Below are 22791 nucleotides of genomic sequence, written 5' to 3' on the forward strand. Positions count from 1 at the left end.
GTCATGACGATATATAAGGCAATGATCATACATATAGGCATCACGTCCGAGACAAGTAGACCGATACTTTCTGCATCTACTACTATTACTCCACAAATCGACCGCTATCCAGAATGCATCTAGTGTATTGAGTTCATGAGAAACAGAGTAACGCCTTAAGCAAGATGACATGATGTAGAGGGATAAATTCATGCAATAGATATAAACCCCATCTTTTTACCCTTGATGGCAACAACACGATGTAGAGGGATAAATTCATGCAGTAATCTGTATACTTCGTATACTTCTGTTATCTTAACAATTCTGAAAAATTACGAAAATTTGGGCAATTGGCATATCAACCAGCAGCAAAAATAATCAACTCAAAATCTCTTTATGGATAAAAATGACAAATAATTTCGTGAGCGAAAAGTTTCTGTCTTTTTCCAGCATGATCAAACAACCATCACCAAAAGTAGTCATAAAGGTTTTACTTGGCTCAAACACAAAAAGAAACCCAAAAGACACAATCATAACAGAATTATGATGGTGTGGACGCAACAAAACAGAAAACAAAAAGCAAAGATAAATTCATTGGGTTGCCTCCCAACAAACGCTATTGTTTAACGCCCTTAGCTAGGCATAAGGCGATAGAATCACGTATCGTCGTCTTTGGTGCTCAAACCATAAGTAGCCCTCATCATGGATTCATAACGCAATCTTATTTTCTTTCTAGGAAAATGTTCCATGCCCTTGTTTAATGGAAATTGAAATATAATATTCCCTTCCTTCATATCGATGACAGCACCAATAGTCCTTAGGAAAGGTCTACCAAGAATGATAGGACATGTAGGATTGCAATCAATATTAAGCACAATGAGATCTACGGGTAGATAGTTCCTATTTGCAATAATAAGAACATCATTGATCCTTCCCATAGGTTTCTTAATAGTAGAATCCGCAAGATGCAAATTAAGAGAGCACTCATCAATCTCATTGAAGCCTAGAACATCACATAAAGACTTTGGAATTGCGGAAACACTAGCAATCAAATCACACAAAGCATTGCATTCGTAGTTTTTGATCTTGATTTTGATAGTAGGTTCCCACTCATCATGAAGTTTTCTAGGAATAGAAACTTCCAATTCAAGTTTCTCTTCACGAGATTTCATCATAGCATCAACGATATGATCGGTAAAGGCCTTGTTTTGGCAATAAGCGTGTGGAGAGTTTAGCATGGATTGCATCAAGGAAATACATTCAATCAAAGAGCAACTATCATAATTGAATTCCTTGAAATCCAAAGTAGTAGTTTCATTACTACTCAAAGTTTTGATATCCTCTACTCCACTTTCAATGCTTTTAGCATCAAGATAGATGGACTCCGAATCATTGGGGCGTTTTTCATCCAAAGTGGATTCATATCCAGCCCCATCATCATTAGTTTTGACACAAGAAAACAAGGATTCAATGGGAGTCACACCAAGCACTTTAAGATCTTCGTGATTCTCATCACGAGAACACGCCTTTTTAAGCCATTCATGTCTAGCACGAATTTCGGCGGTTCTTTCTTTACTCTCCTTCATGGAAACACGCATAGATTTCAAAGTTTCATCCATATTGATCTTGGGAGGAGCACATCTAACTTTCAAAGCATCAATATCAAGAGACATTCTATCAACGCTCCTAGCCAAATCATCAATTTTGAGTAGTTTTTCTTCTATGGACGCATTGAAAATCTTTTGCGAGTTGATAAACTCTTTAATATTAGTCTCTAGATCAGAGGGTAATTTATTGTAATTTCCATGAGCATTGTTGTAGGAGTTGCCAAAGTTATTAGAGGGATTACTAGGAAAAGGCCTAGGAATATAGTTTCCTCTAAAAGCATTGTTGTTGCCAAAAATATTCCTACCAACAAAATTAACATCCAATCTTTCATTGCTACTCTTAATCAAGGAAGACAAGGGCATATCATTTGGATCTAAAGGAGCACCTTTACTAGCAAACAATTTCATTAACTCATCCATCTTAGCACTCAAGGAGTTAATTTCTTCCATAGCGTGCACTTTTTTACTAGTAGGTGACCTTTCAGTGTGCCACCGAGAATAGTTTGTCATGATATTGTCTAGGAGTTCTGTGGATTCTCCTAATGTGATTTCCATGAAAGTTCCATCGGAGGCGGAGTCCAAGATATTTCTAGAAGCAAAATTCAAACCAGCATAGAAGATTTGTATAATCATCCAAAGACTCAAGCCATGAGCGGGACAATTTCTAATCATCAAATTTCATTCTCTCCCAAGATTGTGCAACATGTTCATGATCTAGTTGCTTAAAATTCATGATATCTTTACGGAGAGAGATAATCCTAGCCGGTGGAAAATACTTGGATATATAAGAATCTTTTCACTTGTTCCAAGAATCAATACTATTTTTGGGCAAAGATGAAAACCAAGTTTTTGCTCGATCTCGCAATGAGAACGGAAATAGCTTCAATTTAATCACATCATTATCCACATCTTTCTTCTTTTGCATATCGCATAACTCAATGATGGTATTAAGATGGGATGTGACATCTTCACTAGGAAGGCCGGAGAATTGTATTTCATAACAAGATTCAGCAAAGCAGCATTGATTTCATATGATTCCGCACTAGTGGCGGGAGCAATCGGAGTACTAATAAAATCATTATTATTAGTATTCGAGAAGTCACAAAGTTTTGTGTTTTCAGTCATGGTGACTTCAGCAAGCACACAAGCACACAAGCAAACAGAAAGCAAGCGAAAGAAAAGGGCGAACGAAAAAGGCAAATATTTTTGTAATTTTTTGTTTTTCAAAATTGGGGGAGAGGAAAACGAGAGGCAAAAAAGTAAATGCAAGAGATGAGTTTGCGACACTTACTTGGATAAGCTTCACTTGATGCTCCCCGGCAACGGCGCCAGAAATTGGCACGTTGACGGGAGACTATTCTTGACTTGATCCTCCTCCCCGGCAACGGCGCCAGAAATTCTTCTTGCTACCTCTTGAGCTTGCGTTGGTTTTTTCCCTTGAAGGAGAAAGGGTGATGCAGCACAGTAGCAGTAAGTATTTCCCTCAGTTTGAGAACCAAGGTATCAATCCAGTAGGAGTATCAAGGCAAGTCTCTAAAGTACCTACGCAAAAACAGCAAACTTGCACCCAACGCTACAAAGGGGTTGTCAATCCCTTCACAACTGATTGCAAGGTGAGATCTGAAGGTGGAAAGTGCAACAAAGTAAAAGTGTAGGTCTGAAAATATGATGTGAAGTAGACCCGGGGGCCATAGTGTTCACTAGAGGCTTCTCTCAAGATAGCAAATATTACGGTGGGTGAACGAATTACTGTCGAGCAATTGATAGAACTGCGCAAAGTCATGACGATATCTAAGGCAATGATCATACATATAGGCATCACGTCCGATACAAGTAGATCGATACTTTCTGCATCTACTACTATTACTCCACACATCGACCGCTATCCACCATGCATCTAGTGTATTGAGTTCATGACAAACAGAGTAACGCCTTAAGCAAGATGACATGATGTAGAGGGATAAATTCATGCAATAGATATAAACCCCATCTTTTTACCCTTGATGGCAACAACATGATGCGTGCCTCGCTACCCCTTCTGTCACTGGGTGAGGTCACCGCACGGTATGAACCCAAAACCAAGCACTTCTCCCATTGCAAGAATCATAGATCAAGTTGGCCAAACAAAACCCACAACTCGAAGAGAATTACAAGGATATGAAATCATGCATATAAGAGATCAGAAGAAACTCAAATAAGATTCATAGATAATCTGATCATAAATCCACAATTCATCAGATCTCGACAAACACACTGCAAAACAAGATTACATCGGATAGATCTCCATGAAGATCATGGAGAACTTTGTATTGAAGATTCAAGAGAGAGAAGAAGCCATCTAGCTACTAGCTATGGACCCGAAGGTCTATGGTGAACTACTCACGCATCATCGGAGAGGCAATGGTGTTGATGAAGAAGCCCTCCGTGTCCGAATCCCCCCTCCGACAGGGCACCAGTACGTGCCCCAGATGGGATCTTGCGGAGACAAAAGCTTGCGGCGGCGGAAAAGTATTTTCGTGGCTCTCTTCGGTGGTTTTGGATTTTTCGGGGATTTATAGGCGGAAGAAGTAGGGCAGAGGAGCCACAGGGGGCCCACAAGCCTGCTAGGCGCCCCCAGGCCGCGGCTAGGGGGCTTGTGGCCTCCCCTGGCGCCCTCTGCCTTGGTTCTCAAGCTCCCTGCGTATCTTCTGTTCCGGAAAAAATCTTTTCGGAGGTTTTATTCCGTTTGGACTCCGTTTAATATTCTCCTCTGAAAAGGATCAAAAACACGGAAAAAACAGGAAATGGCACTTGGCTCTGAGTTAATAAGTTAGTCCCAAAAAAAGATATATAAATGCATACAAAGCTTCCAAAGTTTGACAAGATAATAACATAGAACCATAAAAAATTATAGATACGTTGGAGATGTATCAATCCCCTATACTTGTGGGTCATCATTGGCATCTTCATTTGTTCCACCATTGTCGTTCTCGATGGTTGCCGACGAACCGATAGTGGGTTCTTCATTACCGCCACCTGCGGCGGCTCCGGCACCTCCGCCTGCGCCGGCTCGTGATGGCCCCTTACTCGTGCTCGTGCAGGGTTCTTTCGTCCGAGCACTCGTTATGCCTCAGACGAATATGCATGCATGACTTCCACTTCGGCGCTGTCACCCTTGCCGGTGTCCGCCCGTGCGGTGCTCCCTGATCCTTAATGACCCGCTGCAATGCAGGAGGAGTTTGATGCCTTGCAGCAAAACCAGACCTAGCAGCTTGTTCCCCGTCCTCGGCACGTCAACGTGATCACCGGGAAGTGGGTCTTCAAGCACATGCTTAGCCCGGATGGCACTATGGACTGCTACAAGGCACATTGGGTTGTCCATGGTTTTCGACAACGTGTCGGCATCGACTTCACAAACATCTTCGCCCTGGTTGTCAAACCAGGGACGAAGATGACCGTTCTCCAGCTTGAGGTATCTCGTGCATGGCCAGTGCATCAGATGGATGTCTCCAACGCCTACCTTCATGGTCATCTTGACGAGCAGGTCTTCTTTCAGCAGCCCACATGATTCTCTGATTCATACTTCCTAGATCATGTGTGTCTACTTTCGCGCTCATTATATGGGCTCAAGCAGGCTCCCCGTGCCTGGTACCAACGCATCGGGGAGTTTCGTCACCGACTTGGCTTCCGCTCCACACACTCAAATGCTTCGATGTTTGTGTACCACCAGGGCAATGACCACGGCATATATGTTTCTCTATGTTGATGACATCATCGTGACAGCCTGCACGCCTGGCCTACTCCGCCAGCTCAGTGATCATCTTCGCGCTGAGTTCGCCATCAAGGAGCTAGGTCATTTGCACTACTTCCTTGGTGTTGAGGTGGTGCGCCTCACCGATGGATTCTTTCTACATCAGCGGAAGTATGCTCATGAGCTCCTTGACCGCGCCGAGATGCTTAACTGCAAACCCGCGTCTACACTGGTCGATACGAAGGCCAATCTCTCTTCCACTGACAGTTCACGTACTCCCGATGCACCTTTCTACTAGTCTATTGTTGGTTCTCGTCAGTACCTTACCCTCACTCGACTGGAGCTACAGTATGCGGTCCAGCAGGTGTGCCTTCATATGCATGCTCCCCGAGATGCTCACAGGACTACAGTGAAGCGGATTCTTTGGTACATTCGGGGGTCTATGGATCTTGGCATCATGTTGCACGCCTCCACCGCCACTGACATCACTGCCTACTCGGATGGTGACTAGGTTGGCTTCCCAAACACTCGTCGCTCCACCTCGGGGTATTGCGTCTTTGTTGGACCAACACTCATCTCCTTGGCATCCAAGTGACAGCCTACAGTTTCCCATTCCAGTGCAGAGGTTGAGTATCGTGTCATGGCCAACGTTGTTGCCGAGTGTTCATGGCTTCACCAGTTAGCTCTCGAGCTCTCGTGTCCTGTTGATAAGGCCACGATGGTCTAGTGCGATAACGCATTTGTCATCTACCTCTCTGCCAACCCCTTTCACCATCATCGGACCAAGCATATTGAGCTGGATATTCATTTAGTTTGGGAACAGGTGGCCCTTGGTCATGTACGTGTTTTACACATCCCTACTTCCCAACAATTTACAGATATCTTGACCAAGCGCTTGCCTACAGTGTCGTTTGAGGATTTCCAGTCTAGTCTTTGTATCAACACCGGTGATGCTTCGACTGCAGGGGGTGTTGGGTATATTTTGCATGTATCTTGTATACCGAGCCCACCTCCTAGTTTCTTGTATAGTTGAGGTTGTGTCCCACCTTGTACATCATATATACGTGCGCTTACACCTGATCAGTATATTGAGATTTGCATCCTATTCCTCTACAAGTCAGACCGAGGGGCAAAGAAACAGGAAACAAATTTGAGATTGAAATTCGATAACTCACACTCTAAAGATGCACTTCTAGTAGCGATTTTCGGTACTTTTCTCGTTGACGGAGATATCGCTAAAGACTTCTCAGCCACACCTATGGCAGGGGATCAGCGGGAGCGGGTCGGTTGTTGACCACTTGTTGGGTTGAGGAGGAAGTAAAAAAGTGTGGCAGCCATAAAGAAGACACTACAGATTGAAAGGGGATAGGGACGTTGGAGGAATGGATAAAGTTGAAATATATAATGGCGATGCGGCCGAGCTCATAAGAGCAAGTATAATAGAGCTGAGTCAGTGGGCTATAAGAAATAAAATAGTATATTTTTGCTTAGTTGGAGGAGAGAGAAGTTAAGAGGGCTCTTAGTTAAGAGCCAGTTCTAGCACATGCTCCTAAACACTTTGTGAGAGTGAATGGTGGGCCATATAATAACAAAGTAGTACAATCTTCTAATCAACTATTGTACATATTGGCTATAAGATGGGTTGTAGATGACATGGCAATGGCTTATAGCCAGCACTCGGCTTTATTATTAACCATGTTCTAACCCTCGTCCGCAGGCCAAGAGCAATAGTAGCACGACCAATAATAAATCAGTCAGTCGAAGATCGTAGTGTACCGAGTTAAATGGGACTCATAAATGACAACTCAAAAAACTCAATCGCCACTGTCGTAAATTGAATGGACGAGCACTATACCTTGCTGAATACATGTCGGTGCATGGATCACGAGGTGGACCAACCGCTGAGATAGTGGTACTATATGATAAAATGAGCCATATTGAATTTTCAGAACAAAACATGATACACACAACGGGAACAAGAAAGTGTGTAGGGAGAGGAGGAGAAAATTTCTTCATGGCGCATAAATATGTGACAACTTTACTTCTAGTTGAAGAGACTGAGATTTAATTCAGAAGACCAAATCTTCACCTTATTCTCCTTGAGCTAAGTCCATTTAGACCTCAGCAAATCACTCGAGATAAGTCTTCAAGGTAGACTTACAAAACCTTCACATAGTAGTTTTTTGGCTTTCCACGAGGACTCTTGAAAGCTATGAACTGACACCTAATGGTCTAGAAGAACATAGTCTTCAAGAGTAATAAGTCTTCGGCTCTCTCAGAACAAATTCTAAGTGATTCAGAATCATTTTGCCTATAGATATCTGGGGTTCTCCTCACTAGCATTCTCCCAAATGCTTGAAGAGGATGGGTAGCTATAAATGACACTTTCTGAAAGTTAACTCGGAGCAGCAAACCAACCAATGATTGAGGGGGGTGCTATTTTTATCCGGGGTCCCAACCCCAGGTCCTGATATGATCGTTGGATGGGATGGACCCGCCAACCAGGTGTTGCAATCTTAGCATTGGTCCAGATTTAAACTCTTCAAATTCTTCACAATAGGAGAATGACACAAATGTTTTTCTAACTCTTTAGTGAAAACATTGGCTAAAGTGTCGGGAAGAACATCGTGTGTGGCGCGGAAGAAAATGAACTTCACTGCAAGCGACTCGAAGAAATAGGTTTGGGCGTCTCACCTTAACCCCTTTTAATAGTATGATGTTCCCTATGAAGCAAATGATAATGAAAAGAACCCAAAAGACTTAGCCTTTGCATTCCAATTCTTATGCTAATTCTTTATGAGGGCACACCATATTCTTTAATGTTTTCATACATTTTGTGGGTCGTCTAAATCTTCACGGACTTTCCTCGTGTATACTCACAAACACACTAGTCCCTTAACCAGTTTGTCACTAATACTCCAAAATCACAAAGGATGCACAAGATGCACTTACAAGCATTAAAAACAAACTGGAAATCCAAAAAAACTAATTTTTTAAACGAGAATCCCATGGTTAATATTTTTGGAAGTTCAAATAAAAATACTCATGGAAGTTTAGATTAAAAAACAAATGTTTGATCAAATAAAATGCTAGGTGAGGATTCAACAAAAAGTTCGAAATCATGAAAGTTCACCTTGGAAATCAGATAAGTCTATACCTTTAGGTCATGGGACTAAATCAAGAAGTTTGAGTGCATAAGTTAAATGCGAAGAGTTCTCAGAAAGGAGAAATAGATAAATGAAATGATGTCATGAAAATCACAAGAAAACCCTAATAGTTCAGCGATATAATTCTTAGAAGCTCGAAAATCCCGACCTATAATTTGGGATGATAAAAAAGGTAAAAAAAAATGTAAAACCAAGCAAGGTTCACTACCAGAAGTTCACATTCCCAACTCGAGATAGTTCAAAAAATTGGTTATTTGGTGTTTTCAAAACTCCTCTTAAACAGTAATGAATCTGAAAAAATGTTCTACATGAAAAGGTTTCCCCTATTAATCAGATTTCCAATGGCTTATTATATGGTTCATTCAAACATTTTTAGAATAGGCGTGAACATATATCCAAAAACATTTTTTTATAACTGTAAACGCACATTGAATTTTCTTTAAATACAGAGTGAAGATTTTTAAACACATAATGAATATTTTTCAAAAATGACACCATCCCTTTTGAAAACATGTCGACATTTCTTATGTGTTTTCGAATATATTTCAAATGGCACAAACATTATTTATAAACTTTAGGAGTTTTTTGATAATAGTACATGAAGAAATTTTCACATTTCACACATAGTTTTGTAAACTATCCCAAACATATTGTAAAAAAAGTGAACATTTTTTAAAGGTCACAAATTTCTACAAAAAACATGCTAATGTTGTTTACAAATTATGCAAACAATGTTTTATATTTTCATAAACATTTTCTAGAGAATTTTTTTTGAAGAACTTCTATATCTATACCTACTAATAAATAAAATATGTATTCTTAGTCCATCGTAATATTATGCATTAAACCCCTTGTCTTTAGTTTAAAATTAAACCCGTAGTCCACGAGATATTATAGACGTTTTTAGGCAACAAGAGATATTATATACGTGAAAACGGTTTGTAAATTTCATATGTCATGTCTCTTCCGCCTAAGTCGTCCCACCAGTCTCGAAGCGGCCCACAATCCTGAGGCAAAAAATATCATGCTCCCTTATGTATCATACTTTTCTTTTTGAATGTCAGCAGTAGAACTACCAAATTCATTAATCAGAATAAGGTGTTACAAGAGCCCTCCGAGGAGGAAAGCACTGCAAAAGACAGCACAATGAAGAAAAGAAAGAAAAAGACCTGTCAGCACCACCACAAACCCACAATCTAGCTTCAATCGCGTACACCATCAGAACCCATCATCGGGATCTCCAAGGTGACGTCTCCAGGGAGGAAAACGATGCTGAAGACACCGTCGTCACCCGATATGGCACTGTCTGATCTTAGGTTTCACCCGGAGATCTCACGCTATTTGGTAGAAAGGACGAACGAATCCACAACGATACCTCCAAGAAGGAAGAAGATACCCGAGGGTGCCGTTACCACCGGCAACGACCAAGTCGACGCATGATTTTCATCCAGAGTCGGGCCTTCCACCAACAATCCCGGGATTTTAGGCCACCAACGCCAAGTAGCAGCACAATCCCAAGCAAACATTACCAGAAAGGAAATGGTCGAAGCCGCACGCACAAAACTCGGTAAGGATGCGCCAACCTGACTGGTCTGCACAGCCGCTAGCAGGCCTTGGGCGAGCCAAGCCGGTGCTAGCCAACTTCGACCTCCGTGCAAAGAACTGGGTGATCCTTCGCACCGCAGCGCAAGGAAAGGTCAAAGGAGAGCCGGACATAGCCGGTCCGCACCGCCGCGCGCAACACTAAGCGGGATCCAAGCCAAACTGCGCAGCTCGCACCGCTGCGCGCAAGAAAAGGACCATTCATGTTGGATCTAGTCCGTCCAAGACTCGTGCAGCACCCGACAAACTAGATGGCACCACAGCTTCACGAGCCGGGTGTGAACGCGATTGAAGGAGAGACACCACCACCACTCCCTAACATCACCGCTACATCCACAACACGCCAAAGGCAGTCGAACCAGCCGCGCAATGCATCCATGATTCAATGGGGCCTGAAGCGATCTCTCGCCAGGCACGCCAGCCACAAGCTGGCAGAGGCCAGATCTAGCCCGGCTAGTTGCACAGCCCTACCGACCCACGGGAACAGACCCAGATCGGGGCCCCTCCCCACCGAGCGCCACACGGTTCCACCGCGGGAGCACACGACAGCGCATCAGCAACCATTGTGCACACCTCAGAAGAAGAACGTCGTTTCCTACACAACCAAGGAACACCATCCCTGGTCACCGCGCGTGGACAAGCCGGACCCTCGTCGCACAACCGCTCCAGTCGGCCTCCACCGCCCCAACAAGCCCCAACCATCTTTGACATCTGGGCCCGCCGCCACCGCGGCCAAGGCCGGCGGCAGCGGTGGCATGAGTGGTGCGGCGAGGTCTTTTTTGTGTAGATCTAGGTTCGCTTTGGAGCCGCCCTCGGGAGTGATGGGGAACGTTGCATGGGAAACAAAAATTTTCCTACGCACACGAAGACCTATCATGGTGATGTCCATCTACGACAGGAAATTTGGATCTACGTACCCTTGTAGATCGCACAACAGGAAGCGTTAAGAAACGCGATTGATGTAGTGGAACATCTTCACGTCCCTAGATCAGCCCCGCGAACCGTCCCATGAACCATCCCGCGATCCGTTCCGATCTAGTGCCGAACGGACGACACCTCCGCGTTCAGCACACGTACAGCTCGACGATGATCCCGACCTTCTTGATCCAACAAGCAAGAAGGAGAAATAGATGAGTTCTCCGGCAGCGTGACGGTGCTCCGGTGGTGGTGAGGATCTACTCTTGCAGGGCTCCGCCCGAGCTCCGTAGAAATACGATCTAGAGGTAAAACTATGGTGTCTAGATCTGAGTTGCATGTGGCAAAAGTTGTCTCAAATCAGCCCTAGAACACCACTATATATAAGAGGGAGCGGGAGGAGGCTTGCCATGAGGGCCAAGCCCTCAAGGGTGCACCGGCTAGGAGGAGAGGAGGATTCCTACTCCAATTAGGATTGGAAACTGGAGTCCTTCTCTTCCTTCCCACCTCCCCTTTTTTTCTTTCGTTTTCTTCTCTTGGCGCATAGGCCCTCTTGGGCTGTCCCACCAGCCCACTAAGGGCTGGTGCGCTACCCCTAAGGCCATTGGGCTTCCCTCGGGTGGGTTGCCCCCCTCTCGGTGAACTTCCGGAACCTATTCGTCACTCCCGGTACAATGCCGGTAATGCGCAAAAACCTTCCGGTAACCAAATGAAGTCATCCTATATATCAATCTTTGTTTCCCAACCATACCGGAAACCCTCGTGACGTCCGTGATCTCATCCAGGACTCCGAACAACATTCGGTAACCACACATATAACTCAACTATACTAAAACATCATCGAACCTTAAGTGTGCAGACCCTGCGGGTTCGATAACTATGCAGACATGCCCCGAGGTACTCCTCGGTCAACATCCAATAGCGGGACCTGGATGCCCATATTCGATCCTACATATTCTATGAAGATCTTATTGGTTGAACCTCAGTGTCAAGGATTCATATAATCCCGTATGTTATTCCCTTTGTCCTTTGGTATGTTACTTGCCCGAGATTCGATCGTCGGTATCCGCATACCTATTTCAATCTCGTTACCGACAAGTCTCTTTACTCATTCTGTAATACAAGATCCCGTGACTTACACTTAGTCACATTGCTTGCAAGGCTTGTGTGTGATGTTGTATTACCGAGTGGACCCCGAGATACCTCTCCGTCACACGGAGTGACAAATCCCAGCCTTGATCCATACTAACTCAACGGACACCTTCGGAGATACCTGTAGAGCACCTTTATAGTCACCCAGTTATGTTGTGACGTTTGATGCACACAATGTATTCCTCCGGTGCCAGTGAGTTATATGATCTCATGGTCATAGGAACAAATACTTGACACGCAGAAAACAATAGCAATAAAACGACACGATCAATATGCTACGTTCATAGTTTGGGTCCAGTCCATCACATGATTCTCCTAATGATGTGACCAGTTATCAAGCGACAACACTTGCACATAGTCAGTAAACCTTGACTATCATTGATCAACTGGCTAGCCAACTAGAGGCTTGCTAGGGACATTGTTTTGTCTATGTATCCACACATGTATCTATGTTTTCATTCAATACAATTTTAGCGTGGATAATAAATGATTATCTTTAAACAGGAAATATAATAATAACTATTTATCATTGCCTCTAGGGCATATTTCCAACAGGGAGCGACCTGGGAGCGCTTTTGCTTGTTCCAAGAATTTTTTTAAGTACCCATGAGGTATCAAACTTGTGACATCTATTGCACTATCTTTGATGGCTACCAACTGAGGTACGTCAGCTGCTATTAAATAAATTTATTTCTCAAATAGCACCACCCTGCCCTCATAGGGCATGTACAATGCATAGCCTTAGGGTGATGCCCCGTATGCCATGTAGGATCGTATGTCAGAAAAAGTAGGTTCGGATAAGGAAGAAGGATCCTATGGAGGAGGCGGGTGCTTGAAGAGAAAAGGTGTGGTCCGGTGTAAAAAGCTAAAAAAGTTAGAACTGAAAGTAGAGATGCATGTGTATTAGAGTCTTTATTTTTTATTCTTTAATGATGCACCCTGATGATAGCTTGCATTGAAAAGAAAAAGTCAATATAGATGCCTCAAGCTACTTTTTATCATGAGACATTTGTATTCATATGCCACCATATACATGCCCTTACAACCAACCCATCAATTGATATAGACCTCCGAGTGATCTGGGTATCAACTATCAAGCTCGACATCTCCAAGCCTCGACATCTCCACGTGCAAAACTTGATCAAAGAATTGCACCGCTCTTCAACGCCATGCCTTTTCCTCAAGCTCGACATCTCCAAGGCTTTTGACTCTGTGGGTTGGGCTTACCTCCTGGAGGTGCTACAACAGTTAGGGTTTGGACAACGCTGGCGGGACTGGATCTGCATGACCCTTGCTTCATCTTCCTCGAGGGTGTTGTTAAATGGGGAGCCGGGAACCCCATTCGCGCATGGAAAAGGCCTTCGTCAGGGTGACCCGTTGTCGCCTATGCTCTTCATTCTGGCCATCGATCCTCTGCAACTTATGCTCCGGGCAGCTACCCAGGCCGGGATCCTCAAGCCCATCATGGCGCGGTCGACCTCGTGCAGGGTTTCTCTCTATGCGGACGATGCTAGCATCTTCGCTAACCTGGTCAAAGAAGAGATCGACGCCATCACTCAGATCCTTGCCTTTTTTGGGGGGCATCAGGCCTCATCACAAATGTCAGCAAGACCGAGGTGTTTCCCATTCGCTGCCAGGACATTGCTCTCCCGGCCATCCTCTCGGCCTTCCCGGGCAAGCTGGCATCATTCCCTGGCCGATACCTGGGTCTCCCAATACATACTAGGCGGCTTAGAAGGGTTGACCCCCAACCTCTTCTCGACAAGGCAATGGGCAAGTTGTCGGGCTAGAAGGGGAAGAACCTAGCGCGTCCGGGCAGGGTCTCCCTTGCAAAGTCCGTGTTGTGCGCCATCACAAATCATCTCGTTGTGCTCCCGCTTCCCACTTGGGCAATCCAGAAGCTCAATAAGATCACTCGTAACTTCATCTGGTGTGGGGAAGACTCAGAAAATGCGTCTCGCGGACACCCTCTGGTCAACTGGAAGACTGTGTGCCGGCCTAAGCCCATGAGGGGCCTGGGAATCACAGACCTAGAGAGATTTGGTCGGGCGCTCCGACTTCGCTAGCCTTGGCTTATGTGGACTGATCCTGACGGCCAATGGGTGGGCTCTGCGATGCCCTGCGATGAGACGGACATGGCGCTCTTCAGGTCTTCCACCACCATCTCCTTGGGCAATGGGAGAAAATCCTTATTCTGGCACGACGACTGGACAGGACGGGGCCCTTTGGCCCGAGCCTTCTCGGAGCTGTACAAAATTGCCACCAGGAAGCGGAGAACTGTGTTGAAGGAGCTCCAGGAGGAAAAGTGGATCAGATCAGTTGCCCATCTTTCATCGTCTAAACACCTGCATGAGTTCATTGCCCTCGCATCAGCTATCTCTCAGGTTGCGTTGAACCCGGACCAGAAGGACTCCATCTCTTCGCGGTGGACTCCCAACGACATTTACTCTGTTGCTTCGGCCTATGCGGCCCAGTACTCTGGATCCTATCTCACGTTCTCCCTAGCCAAGATTTGGGAGGCACATGCTGAGCCAAAGTGCAAGTTCTTCGCCTGGCTTGTGCTTCACGGGAAAATCCTCACGGCCGACATGCTTGTCGTTCGTGGTTGGCCGCACGACTCTCGTTGTCCCCTTTGCCTTGGGGCACCAGAGACGACCAATCATCTCTGTAAGGACTGCCCGTTTGCCGCAGCAGTTTGGTCTCACGTCTAGGTATGGACGGGAGAGGACTATGGGGCCACGCCAACGTTGCCCCCTTCGATGGGGATTTCGGACTGGTGGGATTCGGTCATCAACAATTTGCCCAAGGACGACAGAAGAAGGCGGAGCGGCCGCTTCCTTTATACCATCTGGAACATCTGGAAGGAGCGAAATCGTCGCATCTTCAATGAAACTCGCCTCACGCACCTGGAGGTAGCAGCTATTGTCTTCGACGACATCAAGCAAAGGACTTTGGCATTTGGCCGGGCACAGGTGACAGCTGGTATTGGTTGATTAGTGTCAGCGTGTGGTTTTTTAAGGGGTTTTGTCCGGTTTCTCTTCAAAAAGCCAGAAATACTCTTGTACATAAACATCATTCTCCTTTCTACATGAAAAGGCAGTGCTTCTGCCGGTTACTCAAAAAAAACCTATCAAGCAACTAAAACAGAGGTGGGAAGAAAGAGAAGTCGTGCTAATATATACACCTCTGTACGGAAGGCAGACGCATGTTCGTGAACGAGGACCGGCTGGGCTCAGGCTGCTGAGCGATGCGTAATTCACTGCACCGGCACATGGCGGCATGGTGACAGTGACGGATCCCTGCGGCGCTTTCAGCAAGGCCAGGACTTGATGGTGGCCGCTGGCGGTCCGGCTGCTTCACGACGCCGTGCTAGACGTAGTTAGTTCGTTTAGAGCTAGCAAATTGATGCATACGTTTTGGTTACATGAACTATATTTGGATGATCCGATAAATTCAAATCCGAAGTTTTTCCAAGCCTTACAATGTACGGAGTAGTATATACTTCAGTATTTCTTATGTCCTCCTAAAAAAAATAGTACTATTTCTTATGTTCTACTCCTTTCATATTAAAATAACTGTAGTTGAAAAGAACTATCAATAAATTATAACTATTTTAGTATAAAGGGAGTAGCTAAAAGTAGCTAGGTACGTATATACGATATAAGAGATGTATCTAGGTTTTAGGCATACTACGTGTTGAACTTGAAACCTAAACTGGTATGAGCAAATCAAATCGGGTTTACCCATTTTAGTTTTATCAATTATTAATAAGGTACGAATGAAATAGTTTGCCAGCAGAGTTTGTCGTTAATCATGAATCCAACATTAAACTATATTTTTCTAGATCAATCACGTGCCCATTTGTATCATAAAATTAGAATGCCGATATTTTTTCCTCATGCAAGCCAAAGTTTGAGGACAATACATTAATGGAGTGATATGAGGTACAAATGTACAATGGGAGGCGTCAGTGGCGGAGCTAGCCTAGGATGACCGGGGGGCCAAGGGATAAATATGAGCTCTTGAGGGGACAAAAGTCTCTATTTTTTTCATCTATGTTGCTACAGGAAAAAATTCTTCACAAAATATCCCAAGGATGGGGGACAGTGGTGATTCCATGTGTACTGACCCCACAGGTTTTTTGATTACAAGCCTAGTTCTACTTGTTACACTATATGTGGATTGAACTAACCCTTTCTATTAGTTCAGACTTTTGTTTGCGTTGACTAGTGCATGAAGCTTAACCTGATATCGGAGCTAAGGTCTTGATTTCAAGTCCTGACTTTCGCACTTGTCTTCCCCGTCACACGTGAGAGGGAGTGTTACACTATATGTGGATTGAATTAGGACTTTTGGTTACGTTGGCTAGTGCATGAAGCTTAACACTATTTATATTTAGGCAAAAATTAAGAGATTTTAGAGAGATTAGTGCATTTGAACCCACAGCTTTTTGGTGCTGGCAACGCCGCTTGCTGGGGGTGGCCCGTGCAGCTATACACATAGCTCCGCCTATGGGAGGCGCCCAAACCTATCATGACTGCCAAAAAAATTGGGATGCTGGAGAAATATCGCTGCAATAATTAAAGTTTGCGCTTAAGAACACTTAAAGCTGTTTTATATTTACCACATCCACAAAATATGGAAGGTGCGGGGATAGTTTTTCTTTTGTGCATTGAACGGCCGTATTTGGAATCTTTCAATATGTTTAACTATAGCAGTTGCGGAGAAGAAACAGTATAAAAAGAGACATGCAGGCAAAAAGGTACGTAATTCTTTTGTGGGTTTATTCTCACTGTTTTGCTTCTTTATATACTTCATTCATGTCCAGAAGAAAATTGTTTATTATGCGGCGAACTTTTTTGCAAATTAAGTGAATTATTCTTTGATCTTTCGTACATAATATTTCAAAATATGAAACAAAGTAAAAAAAAATGAATGAACAGAGCCAAAAAGGGAGCGAAGATGATGCTGGGTTGGCATTACTACAATGTTCTTGAGGACATGCGTCAATCTGTATTGTTAGACATGCTCAACGATAGAGTGCACATCCGGTAGCTTCTGTGTGCCGCATTTTGTGACGGGAGCTTCTACCTATCGCATTCTACGGCAGGGAGGCGCTAGCACGCACAGGGGGCTCGCCCCAACGTGACCGCCCCAGCATTTCTTTTGTCTCCAACAAATCTAATAATTTCCTTCTTATTTCCTTTTTTGCTGTTTTTTTCCTTTTCTGCTTATTTCCTTTTCTGCTTATTTCCTTTTTTTATTTTTTGGTTCATTTTTCTTTCCTTTTTTCCTTTTCTTTTCGTATTAGATACAAAAACTTTTTTTTGAATTCGAAGAACATTTTATGCAAATACATAATATTTTGTGAATTTATGACCAAAGTATGAAAATGATAAAAACAAATTGAAATACTTTTTAAAAGCAAGGAAACTTTTTGAAATTTAACAACAATTTAAGAACACAAAGTTAGTAAAGAAAATGAAAAAAAATTGATATTTCAAACATTTATTGAAAACACCAAACATTTTTTGGAATAGCAAACATTTTTTTGAAATGACCGAACATTTTTTATAGTATCGAATATTTTTCGGAAATCTCGAACATTTTTTGACGTTCTGAACGTTTTTGAAAAACAACAGAAACATTTTTCGTATTAAACGAACAATTTTTGATAATCTAAAAACTATTTTTAAAATTATTAACATTTCTTGAAAATCTTGAACATTTTCGAAAATCCGGTACATTTTTCTAAAAAACAGAAACTGTTTTCCAATTTGAAAAACAATTTCTGAAAATCCAGAACCTTTTTTAAAATCTAGATTTTTCTGTAAAGCAAAAACACTTTTCGAATTTAAAGATATTTTTTTAAATTCCAAACATTGTTGGAAAATCCAGAACATTTTTTGAAAACTAGAACATTGTTTGAGATAGAAACAAAAAAGTAAAAGAAACAAAAAAAACAAAGAAAACAAAAAATGAAAAACCGCTTCAGGAAACTTTCTAGAACTATTTGAAAACCGCCAAAACCGTCTAGAAACTCTAGAAGGTTTCAAAACCGGAGGCATTGGACGTTAAACGGTCCGGCTCACTTCCGGACGATTGATGTGCATCAGGCCCGACACGGCTTCGCAACGAGCGACGAATAGGTTTTCCGTTGGAGGCAACTACCACGCCGTGTTCGCATTCAAAAACAGGACCTTAACCTCGTACAAGCGTGCTGCTAACTAGCGGAGCTGAAGAGCTTTGGTGATTAATAGGCAGCGCCGAGTTTTAATAATTATCAGCGGTGTTAGATAGATAATTGCTAAAATTTCAAATAATATTATTTCAATAAAAAGGTATAATTTCGAAATAATACAGGTTTTCAAATATTGTCAATAAAACTATAGAAACTAGATTATTTTATTAAAATATGAATTTTGTTGAAAAAATCAATCATTGTTTGTAAACATATTTGTTTTCCGAATATGAGAACCTCTCTTTTAGGAATTCAGTATTTTTCAAAATTCTGACCAAAAGTTGAAAACGTGAATTTTTTGGAATCTCCAAATAAAAATTGAGAACAACATTTTTTGAATCTATATACTTTTGAAAAGAAGGATATTTTTTGAATTTATGAACAATTTTTGAAAAGATGAAAGATTTTTGGACAACAAATATTTTTAATTACCCAACGTTTTTCCAAAACCAAGATTGTTTTCAAAATTGTGACTTCTTTTTGAAAACTGGAACATTTTGGAATTCTTTATCATTTTTTAATCGCATATATTTTTTAAGAATAGTTTGAAAAATATGAACATTCTTTCAAACTATGAACACTTCTCAAAAATCATGAACAATTTTTGAAACGTGAAGATTTCTTTTGAAAATGGAAATGACATTTGAAATTCAAAACTATTTTTGATTTTTTGAACTTTTGGTTAAAATTGTGGACAAAAATAAAAAATATGGATTTTTTATGAGAATTGTAAGAAATGTTGTAAAAGGGAACCAAATTATGAAATCCTGATTTTTCTAAAGCTTTGAAAATTATGAATTTGCAAGAGACACAAATAAAGAAAAATATATTAAAAAGAAAAAACAAGGAAAGATAAAGATAAATAAAATGGAAAATAATGTAAAGCCAAATAGTATTTTCCTGCAAAACGTACGCAACGCGAAACCTTGAAAGCGGGGTTTTAATTTATGGTTGTTGTGAAAAATTAAAAACATATCTAATATTCAAGATATTTTTAAATCCTTGATCTTTTTGATTTCGTAAGCATATTTAAACCAAAAAAAACAATGACATTTTTTTGTTTCATCTAGAAGCAGAGTGAAAAAAATATCAGCAAGCGAGGGAAGTGAGATGGTCGAGAGACCGAGGGGATCTTGGTGGGCCAAGGCTCAATGCACGTTTTAGGGGCATTTTTGAAACTAAGAGCGCAAAATAGACAACACTTTGAATCTATCCTCTCTCTACATATGTTTCTTTTTAAAGAAAAGGATTTCCCCCTCCCCCATTTTATTGATGAAGCAGCAACGAGAAACAAAGACGGCCAGTTCATAGCCTACTACGAGCTAGAAAGCAAATCGAAAGATCCAGGAAAAACCACACAAATGTCTTAATCAATCTAAAACGACAGCCAAAAGGCACAGTAGGAAGTATCAAGACATGATCAAAGAATTTAGTACAGATTCGTTAGATTTTTCTATCTCATGCGAGTACACGAATTTAGTCGCTGATCAGGTCCAGGCTATCCTCATGAGCTCTCCCCGATGTTTGTCCAGCAGGAGGACGAAGCATCGAAGGACATCCACGTGCACAGTGTCGCAGAGAGCCATCCATCATTGCGAGATTCCTTTTAGCCTGGCAAGGCAACAGCCCAACCCTCTCCATGTGCGCCCCTGGAAACAAAACCCATTTCTCAATCTCCAAATACTCCACAAGGAGGTATCAATCACCATATTAAGCACATGTTTACTCTTGTTTAGTTTCCACAGCATGCATACATCAGCAAAGCATGAAACCTTATGTATATGAAAGAACTCACACACCATCACCCGTATGCTGCTAGTGTAAATGCAATAAAAAAACAGGTGTTCTATGGTCTCAGCTTCACTTCAGAATAAGCATGACATATCCTCCACATGTGTTCTCTTGGCAAAATTATCTCTCGTTGGAGCCTTGTTGTTTAGGCATAACCACAAGAATACATGTATATTTTGTGGACATCAATTTTTCCATAAAGCATACCGAGAGGGGGAAACCACGCCTCCGAAATTGATGATGCTATAAAATGATTTTACTAAGTATTTACCATTGGATTATAGTCCCTAGATAGGAGTATTATTTGTGTCAGCCAGAGGGAACTTTGTCACATGTTTAATAAGTTGAAGCTAGCTGGACATGCCCCTCTGTTCAACACATCATCTAAACGATAGTATAAGTGTTGCCCCATCCCATACCTGGGATACCGAGCAGTTAGTTTGGTTACATATGTCAAATAGGTCCCAGAATTTAACTTTCAGGTAACAATCCCCCGCCCAAGTGTCATGCCAAAAGCTAATATTATCTACTCTCCCAATTTTCCAAGAATAAAAGGTTTTAGCAGCTTTCAAAGCCCAGGTCACATCTTCCACAAGGGAGAAGCAACCTTTGTCTAGACCACAATATATTTGGGGACTACACATTATATTTTCCCCACGACGCCAAAAGGGCCATGTTAAAGTCTCTCAGGTTGGGTACACCTAGACCACCAAGGACTTTCTTCCTCGAGACAAGTCCCCAATGGGATAGATGGTATTTATGTTGGTCTTCTATATTCCCCCAGAAAAAGTGAGACATCTGAGAATTGATGGCATTAATCTCCCATTTAGGAAATTTCAAAACAGCCATCAGGTAGGCACGTATACTTACAATGCAAGCACACAACCGAATTAATTTACCTCTATAAGTGAGGTATCTACCTAGCCATCCACATATATTTTTTACAATTCTATCAATGATAGGCTGCAAATCTTCTCTCTTGTGTTTGTCATAGTGCAAAGACACTCCTAAATACTTAATAGGGAAGGATCCGAACTTACAGCAGAAAATCTGGGCAAAACCCTCGCCCTCTCTTCATCAACATTAGTGGTTAGCATGTCACTCTTATGAAAATTGATTTTCATGCCAGATAAGTTTTCAAAACAGGATAAAATCCATTTAAAATTCCTGGCTTTTTCAAAAGAGTCCTCTAGAAAGAGGAGAGTATCATCCGCATACTATAAATTAATCACTCCACCATGAATCACATGTGTGAGTACTCCTGATATTAGTCCATGGTTAGAGGCTTTAACTAACATCTCACTAAAAACATTCGCAACTAGGTTGAAAAGAAGGGGGGAAATGGGTCTCTGTGTTTCAGCCCTTTCCCACCCATGAAGTAGGGACTAGTAGTGCCGTTAATACACACACTAAAGATACTCTGAAGCAGTAATATCTTGATCCAGGAGATCCATTTAGTTCCGAAGCCCCTAGATTCGAACATCTCAAAGAGAAATTCCTATCTCACCCTATTATATGCTTTTTCATAATCAAGCTTGAGTAGAAGCCTAGGGGAATTTGACTTTTTGACCTCGTGTAGAGCTTCATGAGCCAGCACCACACTCTCAAGAATATATCTACCTTTAACAGAAGTTTTCTGGTTTGGGGACATCATTCTATTACTAATAGGAGAAAATCTATTTGTCAAAGCTTTAGAGAAAATTTTCACACCACAGTTACTTAGGCTAATAGCCCTGAAGTTCTTCATATCCTTGGCATTTAGTTCTTTAGGAATCACAATGATTAGCTCAAAGTTTAGTATATGAATATATAATTTTTATTCCTCAAAATGTCGGACCATTGCCATAAAATCATTGTCAATCACCTCCCAAAAGGTCTGATAAAATAGGAAAGAAAGGCCTTGAGGGCCTGGGGCTCCATTGGCATAAGAGCCAAAAATAGCTTCTTTAATTTCCTCCTCCGAAAAATTCTTTTGAAGAATGTCATTTTCTTCATGAATAACTAATTCATCCTCCTCCCAAAAGGAAGGCCCAAGATGAATTTTATGCCTCTCTTCATATCCTAAGAGGTTTTTGTAAAAAGATATGGCAACCCCCAACATGTCATTAGTGGTATAAACACGGCCTGAGTCCCCATTCAACTCCGTCAAACGGTTTTTACGATGTCTATGGTGAGCCAAAGCATGGAAATAGGCGTTGTTTTTATCCCCATCTTTGATTCTAAGGTCTCTTAATCTCTGCCACAAGGAAGTTTCCTCTTTCCTCATAATGTTTTCTAGTTCATTTTTAATGTCTTTCATCCGAGCCTTACCACCAACCGAGACCCGGTTGGACTCCGCAAATATATATAGGATCATCCTGATTATTACACCAAGTCTATTTCCTATTAGCCACATTAATCTCCATCAACCCCCACCTATTGATCCAATCATTAAAGAGAAAAGAATCACAAATATTAGCATTACCATTAATCTTGTCAGAATCAGATCTTACCAGGTTAAAATCACCTCCCAGAATAAGTCGGTAAGATATATCAGACATAACATCATGCAGTTTTGTAATGAATTCCACTTTAAACTCATTATAAGAAGTACCATAAATGGTAGGA

The sequence above is a fragment of the Hordeum vulgare genome, chromosome 7H (genome assembly GCF_904849725.1).
Source record: "Hordeum vulgare subsp. vulgare chromosome 7H, MorexV3_pseudomolecules_assembly, whole genome shotgun sequence".
In the NCBI taxonomy this organism is placed as follows: Eukaryota; Viridiplantae; Streptophyta; class Magnoliopsida; order Poales; family Poaceae; genus Hordeum; species Hordeum vulgare.